This window comes from Acinonyx jubatus, chromosome C1 (assembly GCF_027475565.1).
Source record: "Acinonyx jubatus isolate Ajub_Pintada_27869175 chromosome C1, VMU_Ajub_asm_v1.0, whole genome shotgun sequence".
NCBI classification, from domain to species: Eukaryota; Metazoa; Chordata; class Mammalia; order Carnivora; family Felidae; genus Acinonyx; species Acinonyx jubatus.
The window spans coordinates 99,580,337-99,605,785 of record NC_069381.1 but is presented as its reverse complement, the minus strand read 5'-3'; the positions used below and the strand labels follow the sequence as shown (position 1 = coordinate 99,605,785).

Here is a 25,449-nt window from a genome sequence, read left to right as displayed (position 1 = left end):
GTAAGTTCTTTGAGGGCAGGGACCTTATATTTACTATCTTTGTCATAGTGCTTGACATGCAGTAGGCAGTTAATGTGTATTGCATAAATGAATACATGATGACATACCTGTAGAATTTAAGAAAGTTGGACTTGGGAGGGACCCCATAAATCATCAGGCCAAACCCCACATTTTACAAATGAAGAAACTGAGGTCGAGAAGGTCAGGACAAGACTGTTTCTCAAAATGACGTAAGCTAGAAAAGCATCCTAGTATCTTATTTTTAGCGGATATCAGTTGCCACTGCAATGAAACATAAGCTATTCACCGATGATATTTAATATTCAAGCCAAATAATGTAATTTGTCGACCAAAATGATTTTATAGCTCCTTATAAAATAAAATAAAGCAAGTTTTTCTGAGATATTTTTCTTCGGTCAGTATGTAAGTACCTCCCTGCTCCAAATACCACCCACATTTCACAGTTGAAACTGGGAAAATGCCAGAAAGAATAAGGAAAAATGCAACTCGAAAGAAGAGTGTTTACCAATTTGTGATGCTGGGTGGCTAAGCAAGACCTTTCCTTCAACTTGTGGAGTGGACAGGACAGAGGAGGTCTCTAGTGTCTTAGAAACTTCTCCTCCGTGAAGTTCTCAGAGCCTTGTGAACTATTAGAGGTGGGGATTGTCATGAGTGTGCAGGGCAGGGCAGGGCATTGCTCATAGATGGTGTTTATGTCTGTATGTGAAGATATAGGTGGTATATGAAGGAATTAAATCCTTCATATTTGGAGCCCTCAGACAATTATACTGAATATCATTTAATAAAATGGTAATTCATTAGACATTTTTTTAAGTTTATTTTTATTATTTATTTTGAGAGAGAGAGAGCACAAGCAGGGGAGGGGCAGAAAGGAGGAGAGACAGAATCCCAAGCAGGCTCCATGCCATCAGTGCAGAGCCCGATGTGGGGCTTGAACTCACAAACTGTGAGATCATGACCTGAGCCGAGATCAAGAATTGGACGCTTAACTGCACAACCCAGGTGCCCCAAGGCTTTTAAATTTAACATCAGACTTCCAGCAAATCAACCTTGAATCTGTTTGGTTTGTATTCACGAAGGATTTTGGTGAGAAAGGGGAAAGAAATGCATGCAAGTAGCTAAGTCAGAATGAAAGCGGCCAGTTTCTGCTGCTCCCTTGAAAATCCGAAAGGCACAGAGGCCCTGCTGGGGGTTGCCGACTCACGGTGGAAGGAGACACTGGCATTCCTATCCTGTGCAAAGGTAACAGCTGAGATAAAATGAGCTCAGAATCCTGAGGTTTAGGATATGCTGTCAAAGACAGGATTCCAGCACTTTATCCTAGCATGTAGAGAAAACCGCAAGTCGCAGAGTGTCTCTCTACCAAATTTTCTCTTACAGAAAATGTAAGAAAGAGTTAAGGGCTGAAAGGGTTCTTATTTCCCAAAGGCCCTCCTTTCCCATTTCCTACTCCCCACCTTGACTGTCTCTGCAGAGACTTGAAACCAGTGGAATGCTGGTAAATGTATAGCAGCCAGTTTGCCAGGGTGGGTGAGAAATGACATGACCTGTAGCCTTTGCCGGTTTCTGTGGAGTGACCACTCCTGCCAGAGCCAATCACAAGTTACCAGGGCAACGTCACTGAATGCAAGGTGGGGACAAGGTGTGCGCGATCCATCGGCTGCTCAAGGCTGGCATGAGCCCGCCCCAGCACACCGCTGCTTGAAAGCCCGGGACCGACCAGGGTAGCTCCCGCCAGAGCAGGTCCTCGGGCTTCCTTGCCTTGAACCCAAATTCCTCGGTATTTGTCACGATTAGCGAGGTTATGCTACATAACAGATTAGCCATGAAATCTCAGTGGCTTAAAACAGCAAAGGTTTCTGCTTCATTCATGATATATGTCCAGCACAGGTCCATTGTGGGATGGTACTTTGCTTATCAGAATCACTCAGGTCTTAGGCTGATGGGGGCTTCACCATCTGGAAAGTGCTGGTGGCAGTGAGAGCCTGGAGATTTGCACATAGGCTTTTCACCATCTCAGCTCACATTTCATTAGTCAGAACTAGCCTCGTGGCCCCCCCTAAATGCAAGGGATTTGGCAAGTGCGACGGAGCAGATGGAATGTGTGGGGAGTACCACTGTCTCGTCACAGCAGTGATGATTTCAGCAGGCAACTTTGTTTCTTGATGGTTCAGGACACTCCACATACAGGGGACCCGGTAAGGTTAAGAAGAAACGAAGGACCTCACTGAATGCTTTGGGACAACCAGAGGCTCAGGAAAAATCTTCAAGTTATGATGTTTTATTTTATTTTATTTTATTTTATTTTATTTTATTTTATTTTATCTTATTTTACTGTTATAAATATTAATGTGCCAAACGAGTTGTTCTTTGGGAGGGAAACCTAAGAGTTCAACAAGCATCCCAAGCAGGCTTTGCTCTGGTCCTCTTTTACACTTGAGAGATGCAGCAAGTTATTATGAATTTGCTTGTATAAACAGTAAACTAGCAATTTGGGGTTTTTCGGCCTGAGCCTAAAAGCTCAGAGACCATTTCCAGAAGCATAGAACATTCCTGGGGGAAGGCGGCTCCTCAGAGTCCTACTCTCGTTGACACAGGGAATGTCTCACACTGGAGGTGGAGGGTAGGTAGACTGTGGGCTCCCTGAGACTCTTGCCTGAAACCACAGCATTTCATCCCAACTCAAAAGATGTGTATTTTGCCCCCAGGAAGGACCTGGTCTGGAGGCTTCCACTAGGGCTCCTACAGAAGAGAGGGCATCAGGTTCCTCAAATTCTCCCACTGCTTCTTGTATCTCCCAGCCCACGAGACACGACATCACTGTAGCCACCCCTCTTCTGAAAGCAAATAGCTGTGAGTCCAGGGCTAGGATAATGCACTGAGATCAGGACCAGAAGAATGTGATTTCAGTCCCAACTCGATCCCTAATTACTGACCCTTGGACAATCTCTTAATCCCTAGTTTCCTCATCTACAAATTGGAGGAGTTGGACTAGAGCTATAGTTTTCACTCTTGCTCTGTGAAGCCCTCAGGGATGGATTTGCATATGGGGAGAGAAGCTAGTGGGTAAGACCTCAGGACCACATTCTAATTTCCAAGCAGGGCAGGCATATATTTTTTTTATTTGACTTTAGAGATTTTTGGGCTTGTTTTCCAAAGGGGTGTCATTGCTTCATAAGGACATCTTAAGAAGAAGATGTTTCTAATGTGATGTTGTTGTTTTTTTTAAGCTTAAAAACTACCGGACTGATCTGATGGCATGAGAGCACTGGAGACGATAACATGGGGTAACAATTCGGTCCCGGGAGGTAAGGCTCCCTGATGGCTCACGTGGCACTCAGCTGGGATGCTCCTCAAGGAGACTGATAGCCACACTTCCATATCTTCCACACTTCCGCTGTCCAGGCCCCTCCAATTGCAGCCCGCGGGCAGCCTCCCCATCTGATCCTGCCAGCATGTTACAAAGAAGCTCAGACCAAGTAAGTAATACGCAGACTAATGGGCAGTAGGACTTTCCTGAAATGAAGGTAAAAGACCTCAGCCTGCACAGAGAGTGTGTGGTTTGGACTATTTCCACAGCATATTAAATCATACAAGAATTTTCACTCATCTTCGTCTTGGAGGTCACAACATGACTCTCCTCTAATGAATTCTTTACATTGGCAGCTCTTCTGTTTTTCTCCCTTCCTCTGCTGGTTCCTCACTTCCGCCTCTACCCTCCTCCCCGGCTACAGCGGCTTTTGCTCCTCTGGTCTCTGCATGGGAACATATGGAAATACTTTTCCTTGATTTAGGCCTGGAATTTGGTCTACACCTGTGTAGGCCTTTAAGTAACGGCTCAGCAGGCGTTTCGGCGAGGTCGTGCTCCAGAAGTGCTCTGTGCACACATTTGCTCTGGCTCCCTCACAGGCAGGCCCGCACCTCGCCTCCTTTCCCCAGGTGTTCACGCACCTCCAGATGGTGCTCCTGATATGCTGCTTTGCTAATCAGGATTCCAGAGATTATTCTTCAGAGCATGGTATCCCACCCCAGGATGGTCTTCCTCATAAAGCAGATGGTTGACGTCCAAAAGCCCTGCAGCCCCAAAAGGAAAAGAAAAAAGAGACTTCTGTCGCAGGCACTACCCTGACTTAACCTTGTGAAGTTGATACCGTTTGTTTGCTCAGAGAAGTCAAGGGACATGCTCAAGGTCATAGAGCCAGGACGCGGCAGAATCCAGGTTTAAAGACAGACCTTACTTCCAGTTCAGCATTCTCCCTGATTGCCAAGCCACGGTTCTTTGTTTTTGGAGATATCCCCCATATCATAACTATAAACCCAGATACTGTACTAGGTGCCCTATAGCCACTGTCTTCTTTTTACAGTAGCTCAGCAAGGAAGGTTCTAGATTAGTCTGCTTACAGATTTTACGGACGTAGCTCATAAAGGTTATGGTGCCCAAGCTCACAGAGCCAAATGCAGAAATGATCTTGATGCCCTAAATCTAGCAGTTACTTTCCTTAACTTTCAAGAATAAAAATCTCCTTGGAGCTTTCCGTATGCTTTCCGAATAATAGCAAATCCTTATCTTAACACACCAGGCCCGTCGCGATCTGGTTTCTGCCCGCCTTTCCTTCTGCTCCCCTGCTGACACTGATCTTTCCAATCATGTGGAGCTCTTCTTGGCTCCGCCAACTGCTGTCTCAGTCCTGTCTGCAGCCTTTCCTCCATTTTTACCTATGTTCAACTGCCTGCCGCTTAGCTGGTGGCCCCTTTTCTGGCAAGCACTCTGCTCCCACACGCCCACTCCCAACCACCTCGTCACAAAACCCATTGTGATTAACAGTCCTTTTGCTCTTGCACCCTCTTCTGACCTTCTAGACCAAAGCACTGACCACGCCGTAGTGTCATTGTCTATCGGGTTAGCTCCTGCCTCCACCGGACCCCACCCTCCTTGAAGACACAGAACACATCCTGTACAACTTTTATCCGGGAAGCGTACATAACACCTAAAACAAAGTAGAGTTCAAGAAAGTTTGTGGAAGGAACGAAGGGATGAAGAAATGGAAAGGAGAGGGGCGGGAAGGAGAGGGGTCAGGGTAACAAGGGGGAGATGTTAAGGACTGAACCCAGATGCGTCAGATTCTAAAACAGACAAGACTTCTACCATCCTATACACAACCCAAGATGCTACTCACCCTGTCAGAGATGTGATTACATGCTCATTGTCCCTTCTTGTTTTTACACACGCACAAAAGCTTAATTCTCTGCTCTGGCTCTCAAGGCAATCCATCTGGCTCTGCTCCTATCACTAAGTAGCTCCCTCTAGGATTTTCCAGAGTTCTCCATTGAACTTCTCTCTCTCTGTCTGTTTGGATCTTTAGAAGTCATAGGGTTCATCTAACAAAAACAACAAAAAAGACCCAAAAAATCAGAGTGTGGTATTACCAAGGACAATAGCTTACAGTGCCTTCTCCAAATAAATATGTAACATTGAACAGGATCTTGAATCCCGAAGAATGACCTAATAGAACTTTTTGCACTTCAGATTAATTTATTTGTGGGATGTATTTTTACACCGTCTATAGAATCCTCCTGGCAAAAAAGCAAAACCAGTGTTCTGTGTTTTAATGATAAACTTCCCTTTTAAATCACTTTCACTAAATGTTTTCATATGATAACAGCATTATATAATTACATAATAATTACATGTAATTATTATATAAGTTTCATAGGTATAAATATGCAAAATGAAGAAAATAAAAATAACCCACACTCATACCATGCAGAGATAATCACTCTGGTTTTGGTACGTATCCTTCCTTTTTATCTATGCATAGATATATCTATATATATATTTTTATCTATGCATATCTATATATAATTATATATATCTATATATAATTATGTAAAAATAGCTAATGTCTGCTGCATAAATGCTGTGAGTTGACATTGTTGCGTACACTCTAGGTGGATTAATTTTAACCCTCAGAAGAGTCTCATGAGATTGACACAATTACTATGTCCATTTAACATATGAGGAAACTGAGGCATGGAGAGACAGGGAGACTTTCCAGAGGCCACAAACATATTAAGTGGTAGAGCTGGCATTTGAACCAAGGCTGCCTAACTCCTGACATCATGCTTTAAGTCCCTAAGGTACACGGCTTCACAGACACATAAAAACTTGAGATTAGACTGTACAAAACCAACCGTGTCAGTAACTTGCTTTTTTATAGTTAAAATAGCTTGAAGAGTTTTCATGTAATTTAATACTTTTTTGAAACATCATTATGATAAGTACATAATATTTCATCATAATGAGGCAATCAACGAAATTGATGAAATTAATCAATTTCCTATTGATAGAAATTCACATTATTTTCCAATCTACTATAAATAAATGCATTGCGCTGAACAATTCCATAACTAATTTCTTGTTTACAATCTAGAATTGAAATCACTGTTCCAAGAGGTAAGACATTTACACACATCCATCATCCACACCCTCCAGCGTAGCTCCATGTAAAGGGAATATATCTCAGTAGTTGATCGGCAGAAATGCTGAGGAGCACAGCCTGCCCTCTGGCGCTTTTCTGCCAAGTTCTTCCCTATTCTTAGAGCTGGTCAAAACAAATGGAGAAAAAAATATCCTAAGCCAGGCATGTGCTGTTGTCAAAGATTGTCCAGATACTTCTCCTTGGACCAGCGCCACCACCGCCACTTGGGTGCATGCCTCCCTCAGCCTTTCTCCTCTGTCAGCGCCACATCAGAATGAGTTATCATTTGCAGTTCAGCAGTTGGTCTCACCAACATGGGGGCCCTTCCCATTTGGTATTCCTATCATAGGAACGACAGCAGGGAAGAGGAGATGCAGAAAGTTCCTGGAGGAGACATGTGAGAGGGATCCCTAACAGCTAGCCTGCCCCAGTAACCCACATGGCATCTCCAGGGAGGATTCAGGAGAGGGGATAAGCGAAGCCTCTCCTTCAAAGATGGTGAACCCCACTTAGGATGGAGAGACCATGTAAAAGGACCCAAGTGAGAAAAAAAAATAAACAGTAAAGCATGTTTTTAGTGTCTAGTAAGATGGTGAGGATAGCTGGAAAACCTTTTCTGAGCTCATTAAAATGAAGAAGAACATTTAGAAAATAACAAAGAAAGACCTTTAAAAAGAGCACAGCAAAAACAGAGGAGATGTCTTGTGAGTTTTCTGTCAGACCGTGTTGTCATAAATTTCAGAACCTCCTCATCTGGACACCACACGTGGAATGATGAGAGATTCTCCGGCACAGTCATTCAAGCAAGTTCTGTTGAGCACCTAACACTACCTGATATTTACCAAGCACTTTATGGTTTATAAAACTCTGTTCATACACACTATCACATCTTGTCTTCCCCTCAGTCCTGTGGGGCAATTATTATTATTACTTAATTATTGTTTGTGAGTTAACTGAGGCTAATGAACTTAGGCAGCTTACCCAAGATGGTACAGTGTGATGGTTAATTTCATGTCAACTTGATCGGGTCTTGGGGTGCCCAGATACTTGGTTAAATATTATTTCTGGAAGTGTCTGTAAGAGTGTTTCCAAAAGAGGTTAAACCGAGTCTAACTCAGTAGACTGAGTAGATTGTATCCTTTGGTTTTGTTTCTCTGGAGAACCCTAATACACATGGCTGTAGCCAGAATTTGGACAGGGGCTTCTTGACTCCGAATTCTCTGGCACCTACTAAGTGCAAGACCCGCCCAGCAAGGCAGACATGAAAGACCAGAGCCTGTAGAGAGAGCGCGTGACAGTCCCATGGGGAGGAAACTGCCTTTTCTATACTTGGGACCCAGGCCTCCAGCAATCAAGAACAAGACTGCAAGCACAGAGTTCTACTGTGTACCCAACACTGATGTGGGCATGGTGGAAACAAAAAGAGAAATAAAATATGTCTGAGGAATCCTTTCCCTAGGCATGTACCCTACTAATGCACACAAAATAATTAGGAAAAAATGGAGTTTCTAGTGTTGGCAAGAATAATGAATGAAGCTTTCCTAAAGGAGGCAAGGCTTTATCTGAGAAAAACTTACAGAGGAGAAAGGATAATTTAGTGGCTGATTGTAATGAGCAAAGGCATGGAAATAATGGTATTTGTATTTATTAGCATCCGTAATGATGGTGTAGAGGGAGGAGGTGGAGGATGGGAAGAGCTATCCAAAGACAAGTTTAAATGGAATCTAATGGATGTGTTAAAAAGAAGAAGAGGAGGGAAGTTAGAATGAGACCAGATTATAGAAGAAGACTTAGAAATCAATCAAAATCCATCCTTTTAACAAAGACTTACTGAGTGCCTTTTATGTGCCAACCCCTCAGCCTAAATAAATATGAATAAAGCATGCTATCTTCTCTCCAAAAGGAAGTCACCCCCAGTCTTGGGACCGTGGATTCCATATTGCAAATGATAGGGAGTTATGAAAGTTTCCTGAGTCGGGGAAGACAAAAAGAAAATTTATCTCCACGTAGCTATAATCTCTTAACCAGCAAACAGAGAAGATGAAGAGACAACAGAAATGTTACAGACCCACCCATTGTTAGGATAGTCCATAGGGCAGGTTACAGGGGCTATTTTCTAAAAGAAACGTGTTCAAATCTGAAAGCATTCTGGTGTGAGGTGACAGGAACTAGCTTTCATGAAAAGAAGCCAAAATATACAGACAGAAAGCCAATAAAAGGGTAAGAGGCAGGAGAAGTTAAACAGGGAGGAAGGATTTTAGCACAAGAGGAAGGCACTGTTTTTCTAGAATCTGGACAAGGTAAGACCCCAGGAATGGGGAAACAATATAGATACTCAAACACTAGGATCAGGGCACAGGGGCAGGCCTCATACCCAGGGACCAGGCAAAAGCTTGATGATGAAACTCAGAATACAAAATCAGTCTAGTTCCAGAAGCATAACAGTCTGTCCCTTGACCTGGGTTAAAGCTGAGCCTGTGGATGGAGATTAGGCTGATCTATGGGAAAATCTAGTATGACTCAAGACCCAGGAGTCAAACACATCACCATGCACATCTCTGAAATTTTCTAAGGGAAAGCTCTATAATCTGGCTTCACACTGGCACACCTTCTATCCTGCCAGTCTTTATTGTAACACACTCTTGATTCCAATCATCCTGGTCCCATCATTTTGTACCCCCACCTACTCACCCCAGCTGACCAACGCACCATAAAGACACACAGGCACACACACTTCTGTTGTGGTTGGTTTTGCCTGTACTGACTCTCTTACCTATAATGTTCTCTTTCTTCTTCCGAGTCCTTTCCGGCTTTTCTCTGAAATTGCCCAGGTTTGGGGGTTCCTTTCTCTGAAACAGAGCACAGCTTCACCTGGTCCTCTCATTGATTAGCTTCTTTATTGTCATGGCTTGGGGAACATTTTATAGGCCTGAATGTCACTTACTCATTTTGGTTACCTCCACTTAGACTTTGTTTCTAAGGGAAATTCGTTCTGATTTTCAACTTGGGGAGATTTGGAAAATATTCATCCCTTCCCTTTTCCTGGGCTGAAGAAGGCAGAGAATTCTGTTTCCTAACATTGAGAAAGCATCAGCAGCAGAAAAATAAGATAAAGACTCCAGTGAGAGTGAGAGGTCAAGGGAAGAGATAGAACGTGGGAGGTTTCTATCCAATATGGCATTAGTGGCCAGAATAAAATAATAGAGAAAACAGACATGGGTATTTTATATATGTGAGTTGGTGTTTGTTTTTCAGAGACTGTCAGCACAAACAGGTGATAATTGCTAGTAAAATCTACTTATAAGGTCAGTAATAATCAAAATAAAATTTGGGGCGCCAGGGTGGCACAGTTTATTGAGTGTCCAACTCTGGATTTGGGCTCAGGTCATGATCCCAGGATCATGGGATCAAACCCTGTTTTGGGCTCCACACTCAGCACGGGGTCTGCTTAAGATTCTCTCTCTCAAACGAGAACCCTCTTGCACTGTTGATGGGAATGCAAATTGGTGCAGCCACTATGGAAAACAGTGTGGAGGTTCCTCAAAAAATTAAAAATAGACCTACCCTATGACCCAGCAATAGCACTGCTAGGAATTTACCCAAGGGATACAGGAGTACTGATGCATAGGGGCACTTGTACCCCAATGTTTATAGCAGCACTCTTAACAATAGCCAAATTATGGAAAGAGCCTAAATGTCCCTCAACTGATGAATGGATAAAGAAATTGTGGTTTATATACACAATGGAGTACTACGTGGCAATGAGAAAGAATGAAATATGGCCCTTTGTAGCAACATGGATGGAACTGGAGAGTGTGATGCTAAGTGAAATAAGCCATACAGAGAAAGACAGATACCATATGGTTTCACTCTTATGTGGATCCTGAGAAACTTAACAGAAATCCATGGGGGAGGTGTAGGAAAAAAAAAAGAGGTTAGAGTGGAAGAGAGCCAAAACATAAGAGACTCTTAAAAACTGAGAACAAACCGAGGGTTGATGGGAGTGGGAGGGAGGGGAGGGTGGGTGATGGGTATTGAGGAGGGCACCTGTTGGGATGAGCACTGGGTGTTGTATGGAAACCAATTTGACAATAAACTTCATATATTGAAAAAAAAAAGATTCCCTCTCTCCCTCTCTGTCTACCCCACTCTCTCTCTCTCAAATTAAAAATTAAAAAAAAAAGAGTGCATAATGGCTACCATTTATTGATGCTTATATGTGCCAAACACTGAGATAATGTTGATTTTACGGAGGCTTTTTAAACTCTGCCGCTGGTGTCCTGGGATGCATGATATTAAAAAGAATTTTAATATGTATTTATTTATTTTGAGAGAGTAAGAGGGAGCCCCAAGCAGGCTCCCAACACAAGGCTCGATCTCACAAATTCTGAGATCCTGACCTGAGCTGTAATCAAGAGTCTGATGCTTAACCAACTGAGCCACCCAGGTGCCCCTGGAATACCTGATATTTTTCAGAGTATTTGTGAGAATAATTTCCAAAGCAAGAATCAGTAATTCTGTCTCCTTTTTGTGCCAGCATCTCTTTGCAAACTTACAAAAACGTCTTCTCATTGTAACTATCAACCATGATCAGAATTATTATTTTAATTAGAATTACGGTGACAATACACAATGCCTAGGGAAGGGGTGACTAACTCTGGATTTCAGAGCCACAACATTCTGGATTGGATGTTTTAGCTGAACTTCAGTGTTCTGGATTTCTGCAAAGCAAAGTTTCAGCACATATGCTTACCTCAGCTTGAATTCTTGAATTCCAATCAGCAAGGACTAGGTTATGTTAAGTACAGTTCATCTTTTCAGACAAATAGCCATAGTAAGGCTCCAAGAGAATGAAAGAAGTAAGTAAAGTAAAAACCATATTCTACTTCATGTAATACTGGAAAGATGCTGAATTTTCACTTGGGAGGTTTGGGAGATATCTGCCCCTTCTCTTTTCCTGTGTTGCCAAATGGAATTTATTAAGTATAAAACTACTCTTATTATAGTTGTGGTTTTCAGGTAGATTAATTTTAGAACAGATCTCTTTCTATCAGCATTTCAGAGTTGGAAATACAATTTATGAAGACAAATCAGATATTTTTGTTTAAGGAAGTTTAGCAGGAAGTTGAACACAAAAATCTTCCATCATTCCATATTGTCACTGGATATAAGTGTGGTGTGTGTGGCGGGTGGTGGTGGGGGGGGGGGGGTTGCAATCATAAAGGGGCTCTGAATCAAGCCAAAATCAGGTTTCCTTATTGAACCAGAGAATATTCAAACAAGTTCCCCAGACGTCTCTCCATCTGGTTGCCACAACTAGTCTTTCTGTTCTGCAAACCTCAGCCCCCGTACCTTCCTCCTCTTGTTCTTCATACTTTCCTCTTCTGTTCTCTCCCACTTCAAAATGCTCAAGAAATGCAATTCAGAGTCATTATACTGCCAGCAGCCTGCTCCATCTGTTTCTATCCACCAAGCTCCGTCTTAATATTTCTTAGTGCATTGTTCATTTCCCAAGGGCAACATAGGGCCCCATACACCAGGAAGAAGGAGTAAATCCAGGGTGTGGTTTCATTCAAATCTGCATTTGAGATCTATGCTCTTCCCCAGTAAGTGATTTTGTATAGTTTGTTGCCTATTAACGTGTGACCTTTTGACTGGAGGGTTTCCTGTGCACTGCATATGTGCTCAGTGTCCCTCTCATGTGGTAGATAATGTCTTTGATTGCAATGACACTTACTGATGCTTAGAAGATTTATTCAGGCTCACTCTTGGAAGATCCTTCTGTTGCATTTTTGGCTTATACTAGTTTTCAAAGTCTTTGGGGGAATTAGAATGAAAGAACCTACCTTTGACTCTTCCTAAGAATATTCCTATGGTTATTTTATTTTTTTTAGAGATTTTTACCACCTTACATAGGTTCTCTCCCTTACATTCAAGAGTTCCTGTCATTGGACAATGTCAGAATATATACTGAAAATGTCATTCATTTTCAGTATATATAAGCAAGAGCAAGTATCAGTTTAAGGGAAATACATTCATAAAGCTCACTCACACAAAAAAATGATTCTTCCTAAAAGATAGAAATACACATGAGGCTGCCTATGTTGAAGCAGAATTATTGGATGTCCACCAACCAGCCAGACAGGAATTCTTAAATGTGGAGATAATCAATTTAAAAAGAAAGATGTTTCCTATTGCACCATCATTTTGTTGTTTTAATTTGAAAGCTGCTTTGTCTAGGATGGACATCGGTTAAAAATAGATTATAATACTTATGTTTCTGACAGTGTGATACCTTAAATACAATGAGCAACTTGCTCCTTACCAAAAACTTCTGAATACGCATTGAGAATAAAAATAAAAACATTCTGAATAAAATTATATTTGAAAAAATATTAAAATATACTATTGAGCTGAACAGAATGTAAGAAATCTCCAAGACCAAAAACAAAGTAAAAGCAGGAAACCAGAAAAGTATGAAAACACCAAAGTGACCATGAACTTTTGTACTATCAATTCTGCCAGGAGTGGATGGGCTATCAGTAGTTACCCCCACATAAAACTGAAACTACAGGGATGCCTTGGTGGCTCAGTCGGCTAAGCGTTTAATTTCGGCTCAGGTCATGATCTCACAGTTTGTGAGTTTAAGCCCTGCATTGGGTTCTGTGCTGAAAGCTCAGAGCCTAGAGCCTGCTTCACATTCTGTGTCTCCCTCTCTCTCTGCCCCTCCCCTGCTCATGCTCTGTCTCTCTCAAAAACTGAGAACAGAGGGTTGATGGGGGGTAGGAAGGAGGGAAGGGTGGGTGATGGGTATTGAGGAGGGCACCTTTTGGGATGAGCACTGGGTGTTGTATGGAAACCGATTTGACAATAAATTTCATATATTGAAAAAATAAAAAATAAAATAAATAAATAAATAAATAAATAAACATTTAAAAAACCTTTTTTTTTTAAACTGAAACTACAGAGCAGTACACCTTTGGTGAAATAGAAGGCCTAAATACATACATATATAAATCCCACTCCAGAAAGGGTGACAGCAAGGAAACTAGCTTGCCCTAGCGTCGGTAGAGAGGAAAAGCTAACTCTCTCTGGAGGCTGCAAAATGACAAGCCCACCCGCATAGATTTGTAGGTTTGTGACCACAAAACTTCAAATATAGAATTAGTATCCACATACCTATGGGAGAAAGACACATTCAATTCATGCCTTAAAGATTTCATCAATATAAACTCAGAGAAAATAGTAACAAAATGTATCAAGAAAACAGTGCTCCATAAATGAGAACAAAACCAACAAGGATATATTCAGACACAGTTAACACTTCAAACAACAGAATTATCACATAAGAATATAAAATAAGTATGCTTACTATGTTAATAGAAAAAATAAGAATATCAAATAGGTTAAGAAATAAGATACTCGAAACAAAGAAAATGACCAGGCAGATTTGAAAAAAAAAAAAAAATCACATAGACCTACTAGGGCTGAAATTAGAAAGAAAGAAAGAAATGTTAACAGCAATTTAGACATGGATGAAGAGAGAATTAGTGAGTTAGAAAGTAAGTTTGAATGAATTGCAGAAAACTCAGTACAGAGAAACAAAAATATGGAAAATACAAGAGAATTAATAAATCTGAGGAACAGTGTAGGAAGATCAAATATAAATCATGGAGTTTCAAATGAAAACAATAGAAAAAAATAGAAGACAGGATATATGTGAAGACATAACTGCTGAGAAAATTCCCAGAATTTATTAAAGATATTACTTGGCAGATTCAGGAAGCAGAATGAATCCCAAGCTGCATAAATAAAAAGCAATCCATAACTAGGTACATCATAGTGAAACTATAGAAAACCAAAGGTGAAGGGAAGCTCCTGATAAAACCAGAGACAACATAATGACTACACATAAAGAAACAACAATTAAACTTATCGCTGACTTGTCAGCAACCATGGAAGCCAGAAAATTGGAAAATAATTTCTTCAACATTCTGAAAGAAATAAATCATCAGTTTAGAATTGTATGCCAAATGAAATGATCTTTTTAAATTTATTTTTAAATTTTTTAATGTTTATTTATTTTTGAGAGACGGAGCATGAGCAGGGGAGGGGCAGAGAGAGAGAAACACAGAATCAGAAGCAGGCTCCAGGCTCTGAGCTGTCAAACTCATGAACTGTGAAATCATGACCTGACTAGAAGTCAGACACTTAACTGGCTGAGCCACCCAGGCGCCCCTACCAAATGAAATGAGCTTTGACAATTCAATCTTTGAATGCTTTTTCATACAAATGAAATCTAAAATATTTATCACTAACACATAATCATTAAAATAAATTGTAAGGGTTGAACTGCACAAGGATAGGAAATTATATAAGAGGAAAGGTCTGAAATGGAAGAAGATATAATGAGTAAAGAATAACCCAAATTGTGGGTAAATCTAAGCATCTAGGCAAACACTGGCTGTCTTTTGGAGGAGAGATCAAAATGGAATGATATGCTGGCCAACAGTGGTGTACAAATGACAAGGGATTGGTGGAATTTAAAGCAGTCCAAAGTTCTTGTTTTGTTTATGAGGAGACTTTGATAACATAAGTATGCATGTTAAGATTTCTAAGATAATCTTTAAAAGAATGTACATGGAGTGTTTAACTTGTAACTAGTAGAGGCTAAAAATGAAATAGTAAACAAAAGTTTCGGCAAATAAAAAAAATAATAAAATAGCAAGAAAGAAGACAAAAACACAGCTAGAAAAGCAGAACAAAGGGAAACTACAAAATAATAAAATAATATAGTGGAAATAAATTCAGATAAATTGGCCATAATGATAATCAGTATATACAAAATAATAGACTTTAAGGCAAAAATCATTCTTTAGAAGCCACAGAATCACTATACAATGATAGAAACTTGCATATTACTAATAAGACATAATAATTCTGAACTTGTATGAATCAACTGACTCAGCTTCAACAGATATAGAATAAAATTTGATAAAATCTCAAGGATGGTTTTAAAAATTTAAATTTAAGAAAAGAGATTTTAACACCTCTCTAAATAATTGATAGATTAACCAGGCAATAAATCAGTAGTGACATTGAAAAAAAATGAATAATATGTACTCGATCATAGGTCTTCACACAGGCCACTGCTTCCATCAATTAGGGAATAGTCGTTCATTTTAAGTACACATAAAACATTTACAAAAATGTCTCACAGATGTTTCCATAAATTGTGTGTCAGTAAATTTCAAAGAATAAACATCATTCAGAACAAATTAATCATAATACAATTAAGTTAAAAATGAAGATTAAAAGAGGTGCCTGGGTGGCTCAGTCCGTTGAGCGTCCGACTCTTTGTTTCAGCTCAGGTCATGATCTTATAGTTTGTGAGCTCGAGCCCCATATCGGGATCCATGCTGACAGAGCCTCTCACTCTCTCTGTCTCTCTCAAAAATAAATAAACTTAAAAAATTAAAAATAAATAAGTAAACATTAAAAAAATTTTAATATGAACATTAAAGTGATAACTGGGAAAAAATCCACACATTTGGAAACATAAAATTACAATTCTAGTAACTGATGGGTCAAAAAGAAATTACAAAGCAATACCAACCGATAATAAAATACTGCTTATCAAAACTTGTGATATAAAGCTAAAATAGTACTTACAGCAAAATCTGAAGTTTTAAATGATTATATTAGCAAAGAAAAAAGGCTAAAATTAATGTACTAAACATCCATCTTTATAAATTTAAAAATAACAGAATACAACACAGTAAATAGAAGGAAAAACAAAGGTAAGAGTAAAAAATAATAAAATAAGAGACAAACATTCAGTACAGAGTGTCAAAAAGCCCCGTAATTTTTAGAAAAGACTAATAAAATGAGCAAATCTCTGGAAAGATTATTCAAGAAAAAAGAATGGAGGTAGATATACATAACCTTCAGAATGAAGGAAGAGATATAGAGATATAGTTCCCTTCAATTATAAAAATAATGAGAGATTATAACAACTTCGTATCATTAATTGTAAAACAAAAAACACAAATTTTTAAAGAAAAGTGTAACTTCTTGAAACTAACTCAAGAACAACTAGAAAACCTAAATAGTGTTAAAACCATTAAGGAAATCAAATCAGAGGCCAAATACATAAAACAAACAAACACAAAAGACGTCACCAGGCCCATACAGTTGCATAAGTGATCTACTCCAAACAATCTAGGGACTGATAATTCTAGACTTACTCGAACTCTATCAGCAAACAGAAAAAGAATACTTCCCAATCCATTTTATAGACTAATATAATTTTGTTATCAAAACAAAACTAGGACAGTATGAAAAAGAAAATTACAAGTGAATTTCTTTTGTGGACAGAGATAGTTTTAATTCCCCTCAAGCAATGAGAAGGATTGGGTTGAATTCAACTTACAGTAATAAAAATATTTACAAACTGTAACAATGTAAGAAAATATCAAGAAATTTTCTTTTCATTGAGCAGCAAATAAAAGTACTAAAACTGGAAACCCTAGAGTTTCGCACCAGTAGAGATTCTGTATCTGCATGGATGAGTGACGCATGGCCTCCAATTCCTGACAGCGGGAGTCGGGTGAATAGACCATGTGGGGCCTCCTCTCTGATGCATCCCGTGCAAATTCATACAGGTCTGTAGTAATCATAAGACGCCACTATGGACAAACACCTTAGTAATAATCTGATCATTCTTTAAGGAACTCTGCAGTCAAAAATGAGATGAGAAGAAGGTTAAGAATGTGCCATACCAATGGGGAGTAGTAATATGTTGAGTCTGTTTTAATGAGAGGTGAAAATCCCCACAGAACAAGGAGTTGTAGGAAGAGAAATGAGGGTAGAGAGGGAAAAGGATGGTCAATGGCGATGGTACAGTTTTGAAAGTGGGGACATGGAGTGTGGTGGGCAAAAACAGATGTGAAAACAGACTACTGTGAGTGTGAATGGTGTCAGTTCTTGGTAGTACCAAAAAAGTAAGGTAAAAAAATTATGCTGGTGACTGAATTCTAAGCCACATGAGAGTAGGAAGAGCATCTACCATGTTCTAAGCATAGGTCCTGGTGTATGATACTCAGCATACTCTGTTGCATGAATGGGTGTGTGAATGAATGCATAGCTAATAAAATATTAGCAGGGCAGAAGGAACCATGTGGTATTGGATTAGAGTGGTACACATCTGCATGAATTTATGTTTACCCAAATGGGCAGATAGAGATAATTATTGTGTATATGTGTATATACACGTGTTAGTTCTTAATTCTGCCTAGTGACGGCCCCGGAAACAGGTGCCACTCTGGTAGCTACAAGCATTCCCAGCACCCAAATCTGGGGTTTTAAACCCATTCTCCAATAAAAAAGAAGCAGGGCTCTGGAGATTCTAGGGCTGGGGCAGGGAATATGCAATACGAGACTGGAGCATCTGGGAGTGCCAGAAAGTAAAGGGGGGATAAAAGAGAGAGAGAGGAGAAAAGGAAAGAGAACAATGAGGGAAGAATATGTCAAGGGGACCCAGGAGTCAACTGAAGGGACTCCCTATGGTCAAAACTGGAACAACTAAGCTAAGCACTCAATAAATATGGTAGTATTGGATTAGAACCTGAAAGATCAAAAATACTCACGACTCCTTACTGACACAAAGAAATGATTGAATAAATAAATGGGAGAGTAGATTTCTGATACAGAAGAATTCCAAATACTTACCTAGAGCATAACTCCTTAAACCTTAAGTGTGGGCTACACATAGTGACTTCCTTTCAAAGAAAGGAAGCATCAAATCATCAAAAGGTGGTGCTAGAGGGGGATACTTTATAGTGGAGAACCCTACCAACCACTACCTTAGTCAGGTGTTTGAGGTTAACATCATCAATGATAAGTCATGTTGATAGCATGTACCCTTAGGTATCATGTGATGTCCTACTCTTAACTGGCACTTTATGCCTTTATTCTTTCTCCTCAATCCTGTAACTCCAGTCTAAGCATACGGAAAACAGGCAAATCAAAATTGAGGGATATTCTATAAAATATCTTACCACTTGAAACTGTCAAAGTCATCAAAAACAAGGAAAGTTTGAGAAATTATCACAGTTTAGAGGAACCCAAAGAGACAAGATATCTAAGTGTAATGCAGTATCCTGGATACGATCTTGGAACAAAGAAGTAGGTAAAAACTATTTGTTAATGATAGCATATCAATATTGGTTCATTAGTTGTCGCAAATTTATCATACTAATTTAAGATGTTAACAATAGGGGAAGCTGGACAGAGTAAATGGGGCTTCTGGATGCTGTCTTTGCACCTTTTCTGTAAAGCCAAACTACTCTAAAATAAACACTTTATTTAAAGAAAAATAGTAGCTAACATTTCCTGAGGGCACTGCATATGCCAAGTGTTTTAAGCAGTTGGCTACTAAGTACTTTAATCTTCACGACAACCCTATAATGCACACATGATTATCCCATTTCATAAAGAAACTGAAGCAAAGAGGGGCTAAGTAGTTTGTTCAAGGCTGTCACACAGCCTGCAAGGGCTGGAGAGGGGAATGGGGCCTAGGAGAAAGAATGTATAAGATGATCTCTAGAAATGTCTCTTAGCACCATGATTTGATTCTCTGATTTTTAAAAGATCTGTTGCATTGAGGAAGGAGTACATGGCAAGTTTAAAGAAACAAAACAAAACTTAATATTGAGGCATTTTTGGAAACTATGGTAACAAATAGATTAATAGGGTTTCAAACTCTTACCGGAGTAAAGGGGGAGGGAGAGAGATTATGGGTATATATGTGAGTAACTTAAGCTTTATAAAAACAATTTCAATAAAGTGAGGAATTTACTTCGTGGGATGAATTGGCAATGGTTATTACCCAGAAGTACAGTAGGGAAAATGGCCACCCTCTAAAGGATTAAGACAGCTGGCTCAGGTAGAGTGCATACCGTTACGTGAAAATAATCATAAAAGTTTTGAAATGTGGATGATTGTCAAATTGTATAACTTGATTATGAACAAAAGTAGAAGCCTAGAGATTATAGCCAGAGGAAGGGGGAAAAAAAACTTTTGAGAGCATAAAGAAGGCCCTGCTACGCATAAGAGAAAAGTGCAACAAAGCATAACAAAGAATGAGGTTTTATTTTGTTTAATATGGTAGAGAGTTGAAACATAAGAAAGAGTCAATGAAGCCATTATTTTGGTAGGCAAACCTAGAAACGGTTGGCTCCTGTAAAGGAAATGGTGGAAGACGTGAATAGATTCATTCAGAAATGGGGTGAGGCAGGGAAAGCAGCCTCTAATAGGACCTTTGGAAGCAGCATTTGTTCTGCTGATTGACTTGTGCACTGGCTGAAATTATTTTCTGTTTCAACGAGCCTTTTCTTATAATCTTCCTTTTCTTCCTAATATTGGACTTCAAGTGTTTTCTCTTCCCTCGTCTTCTTTCCTTATTTCCATTTGTATCAGCCATAAGGTGAGCTTTCATCGGAGACTGTGCATTCAGAAAAGGACAGAGATGGAGTGTAGGAACTTTTCCTTAATATTAACAAATCCCTCCTCCTTTTTCAGACTGACATGTTCACAAAACGGGTTTCAATGAGAAGGTTTCCTTCCTATTACATTGTTACTAGTAAGATTCTTTACATTTCAATGAAATCTCCTCTTAACCTTCTTAAAAACATAAAAGATGCCCGTGTCATGAATATTTCTTTATATTTCACATAGAAGCCAACGCTGATCAATATCGAGACAAAGATGTCAAATAAAATATATATGATAAGAACTGTGTTGTAATAAATGTGATTTTTCAAAGAATTCACCACAAATCAAACTATAGGAAATGTAATTTTTTAAAAATGCGCTCTTAAAGATCAGTGTACTTAGTCAGTGTTCTCCAGGGAAACATCAACAACAGAATAGATAGATAAAGATACGGATAGAGATACAGATATAGACACAGAGAGACATATAAAATCTTTTCTTCCCAAAAGATCGTTCCGTGGTCTGGCACATGATTTAGCGTAGGCTCACCTCGCCCATAGCTTTTGAAACTTGTACACAGTAAAAAGAAAGCTATTATTTCACATAGCACAAATTTAGAAGTGACGGACATCTGATAAAACATTAAGAAATCAAACATTTAGTTAAGCATTTAGAGAAATGACTTACCATGAGTTATGGATTCTGAAATAGTCCCCAAAGGATTTACAGCAAATCCCTTCACTGAAGACGTTTAAAATTAGATTCAAAGAAAAATTTGAGTGAGAGCACGCTGGTGTGGAAACTCCCACACTAACAAATATGAAACAGATGAATTTTAGCTTTTTCTATTTTTAATATATACAACCGTTATTTTTCGGATTCATTAAAAAATAGACTTGGCGTTCTACACTCTTGGCCACAAATAACATAAAGTAAAATAAAAATTAAATCAACATCACTTAATTACAGCTCCAGAGACCTACAGTTCTAAGAGACAAGACATTCAAGGCTCAAACTGTAACCTTCGAGTATTTTTATCATTCACAGAAACATAGGGTTCTTAGGGAAGTTCTTCTTTAGAAAGTGATCTACTCCCAAACGCCCCAGAGTTCACTGGGGATTAGGACCTGAAGCACTGCAGGTGATTTTAATTGTCACGATGATGCATAGAGAGAGATGTGACATCTGGAGTAAGTGGCTTCTAAACAATGAGGGGCTTTAAAGATTAAAGTCAACACTTTAAATTGCACTCACGACGGAATAGGCAGCTAATGCTGACCATAGGCTGCAGGTGTAATATTCTCCATATGTTTTGAAACTTGTAGCTGAAAGAGATCAAGCCCTCTGCATCACACGCAATAAAAACTCAAGGACAGTGCATTATAACGTTGCATTTTGAAGGTTAGCAGCACAAAGATCATGATGGTAAATAACACAAACAGATTGTGGGAAGTGTTCTTAGATGTAGAATGCCAATCTGAGAAGTCAGTGAACACCTGTGAGGCCTTCTTAGCCAAAGGCAAGCAGATCGTTGGAGCTAAATGTACTTTGAATACCTGAAATGTTGGCCTAGGATTGGATTGGTCCAGAGCTCCTGATGTTACCTGACAACAGTGAGAATGCTGGATGCATCTAGAGCTGGCTAGACCCTTTCAGGTATGAGAAATAATGCTTAGACTGCATGCCTAAATAAGAGTTCAGGGAACACTATGAGATTGAAATAGAAAACTTTAAAAAGTAACTTATGCAGTGATCATAGTATCCTAAAGAAACAGAGCATCCCTAGAAGTAGACAGTCCTTGGTGAACTAAACAATATTAAATGCAAAAATCAAACTAAACAAGCCAGGAGTAACCCTGCCAATGTGAAAGAAAATTCTCCACATAGTCTAGTTTTGTTTTAGCCACTGACATATGGGAAAATTTATGTAGTAAAGTTTATGCTTATAAAGTTTCAACTTATATTTAGTTGGGGAAACAATTTATTATACAAAAAAAAAAAGCATAAATGTATGACAGATGGCAATGCTTTTTTTTTTTTTCCTATTCTTGGCAAGGTCCCTTTTTAGCTGAACCGGCTCTCACTTCTTAAAACTATGAACATTGTTATTCACACCTATTTTCTGAAATTAAACAGACCAATTCTATGATGAAACATCCTATAAATTTGGTTCCTGTATAATGTCTCCCCATTTTGTATCATAAATTATCTAGAGTGCCACCTTCCCTAGAATAATGAAATAGACCCAAAGTAGGCAAAAGGCATAAAACTTTCATTTCAAATTCTCTAAATCAGTTTTAAAAATTTTTCTACATAAAAAAGTCTTCTATAAAATCTTCCATTCTGTTAGGACTTTTACAAAGGAAACCATCAAAGATTATCTGGCAAGTACATTCTAACATCCTGAAATCTTTATTTTTGACATTTAAACCATGCACCATTCCTTTAAATCATTTGCTAAATTATGATTTATGTTCATAGATGTCTTAGTGACACGGTTCATTTTCTGAAAAATGAGCAAAACTTTCCATAGGTGTATGTGATCGTAAGCAGGCTAATTTATTGGATTACTTTAATATGCAAACCACTTCTTTAAAGTTAAAAGCTTATTAATTGATAAAGTGAAAGAATGTACTGTATAAGGGGGTGGAAGGCAAGGTGAAGGGTGCAAGTGGGTTAGTAATACTAGATGCAGTCTCCCTCTTCCTCCCTTCCAGGGACTAACCTAAGAGCAAAGATTAGATTGTAGCCAAGCGTTGTAGCCTACTTGAAAGTAACCAGGTTGTTTTCTCAGCCTATTGTGGGAAGGCTGGCTACTGTCAGGTTTATTAAAAGCTGACTCTCAAATGAAAATTATCAAAAATGTTAGTTAGGGTAGCTCCAGCTGCTATAGCAAACTCCAGTATTTCAGCAGCTTAAGAAAATAAGTCTATTTTTCATGCACTTAATAGTCCCAAGCAATACCTTTGGTGGAGAAAGTGGGGTGAAGCCCAGGGGTAAAGGAGACTTTGGAACCTCTGTGCCACAGCAGTCATTCAGAAATCCAAAGCTTTCAGTGTCACCTCAATATCCAGGCAGATCGGGAAGCACACGAATAATATTGGGAGATATTTTTAAGGGCCAGGCTTGGATGTGGTGATTTATCACTCTGCTCATGTCCCATGCCTAGAACTCAGTCACAAGTTGCCATCTAAGGATAAAGAGGGATGAAAAATGTCTGACTCTCATAGTAGGAGGAAAGAAAATGAAATGTTTGATGAACAGCTAGTCACTTTTTTCCACAATATATGTCACAAAAATTGTGTTGCTGCAAAAATTGGGGTTAGACAGCTGTCACTTGTAAGACAAAGCTAGTGACATTTTCTCTGCAATGTTAAAAACACTTAATTTTACTTTTTTCTCCTTATTCTATTTTTCCTTCATTTCTCTTATCTGCAACCTACTTTATTAATCATCTGCCGGTGATTTGGCTGAACTGATTGTCCATAATGTTTTATTTTGAAATCTGTATTCACATTGAAGAAGAAAGAAAATTAGTAACGTAGTATGACATGCATAAACATCTAGTTAATTTTGTCTTATAAAATCTAACTGGAAGGCCAACAAACTCTTCACTGCTTTTCTAATACAAACACAAGACTCTTTTCCCAAATGGTTTAAAGCTATGGGAAGAATTGTGATCAAAACGAAGAATGATGTCATCAATGATTACTTACTTTTTAGTCTGTAAGCAATTCATCTTTATATTCAAGCTGCAATCCAAAGACGGTTTCATCTTATAAAGAAAATTTTAATGAAGGCCAAAATTTTGGAAAAATTTCTATGATAATGTATCAGTGGCAGCCTAGGTGGTTGCTATGGAGACTCTCAGGAAAATCTCTTTCTGGCATGAGTCCTCTGGATTCACTATGCATCAGACATTTTATTGTCATGACAAGAAGAGAGGGCTTGGAGATATGACTTGTGACTAGGCTGCATGGATCTAGTCTCTCCCACAAGATAAATACGTACATTGCAACAAGAAAGGAAAGTCAACAGTTTTTGTAAATTGCCTGTGAAAAGACTGCTTCTGGAAATTGTGCTTTCTCTTTAATATCTATATTAAAGAATTAGGGTGGCCAGAGAAACTTTCCCTTGGTAGGTCCAAATTATGAACAGGAGTTGTGAAGCAGCAGCATTTTTAAACCTGCTCCCTGCCCCCCAGAATGAAGTAAAATCGTAGGGTCTGGATATCACTACGGCCCTCACACACATTTTTTTCCCCAAAGAAAGCAATCAAAAGAGTTAGAACGTCTTCACCTATAGAAGGTCAGCTGGCAGGCCGTGCTGAATGAAATTAAGCTGCAGGTCACGTGCATCACCTTAGCCATCCCTGGTCCGTTGGGATAATTGAAGCATCTCACAGCAAGAGCAGGGTTTGGGAGGAATAGTTAAGCATTGTATTTTATAGGTACTAAAAGCAAAACACCTCTGGTTGAGTTCTGCCCCTGTCTGTCCTGAAATTAGTCTTAATGCAATGAAAAAAATAAATAAAAGTAAGTCTGCCCTCCTCCCCCCCCCCCCCCAAGAGGGGCATCTCTCATTTTGGCAGTCCTAAAACAGGTGTTGTAGAGGTTAATTAAACAAGATGGATCTGAGATTCAGGTAATCTGGCTTCTAACTCTGGTGCCATCAGTCATACACTGTGGGACTTGGAATAAGGCTGTTGTAAGAATAAAATGATATAACTATGTACAAGATATAGCCAGTGATCATGAAGCAGGAGTTGTTGTTGTTACCATTATTATTATTACTATCATTATTATTTGGGGGATTCTGACCGCTATCTTTTAGATAGTGGTGACTGTGGGGTGGGGAAAAAAAAAAAAAAGCTTCCACTTACCAGTGAAGGACAATTTGAAAGAACTGGGGCTGATTAGGCCGAGAAGACGGTTTAGAAAGACATTAATCCCGACTACAGTTAGATAAAGGATCTCTTGGAGAAGTGAGCCCACTGGTTTAGGAAGTCCCTGGGAGGAGGACTCAAGACGGAAGCAAAAGATGCGAGTCGGGGAGATAAATTTGACTTCACATAAGGAAGTATTTGGGGCAGAGTAGAAGGGAGAAGAAAATGGCATGGGATGTCTCTTGAGAGAGCCAGTTCTCCATTTTAGGTTAACCAGGATCGAAGAAATTTTGAAAGGTGTTGAAATCGTGGGCGGGATTCCAGGGATTCTGAGTTTCTAGACAATACCTCGGACCACAGGGTCTCCAAGAAGCAACAGAGCGGGGGCAAAGCGAGTTAAAGGAAGCCAGACAATCTCGAGGCTAGCGTCGTCCTGACCTCACCATCTTGCACAGTTGCCCTACTGGAAACTCCTAAAATTTAATCTGGGAGTCCGGCCTCGGAGTTGCATGGAGCTGGGAAGCTCGGTTGCTATGGCGACGGGAGCAGTTGGCCGGAGGATTCAGGGCA

The 25,449-nt window shown here is 39.4% G+C and overlaps 1 long non-coding RNA gene across 1 annotated transcript; it reads right to left on the bottom strand.

The window, feature by feature from the left end:
* Window positions 1-1,038: 1,038 nt before the first annotated feature.
* On the bottom strand, window positions 1,039-25,441 carry LOC128313968 (uncharacterized). The gene is made up of 3 exons (XR_008295194.1): window positions 24,877-25,441; window positions 3,973-5,400; window positions 1,039-3,468 (listed from the first exon to the last, which is right to left on the bottom strand). It is a non-coding gene; the product is annotated as an uncharacterized LOC128313968 (long non-coding RNA).
* Window positions 25,442-25,449: the final 8 nt, after the last annotated feature.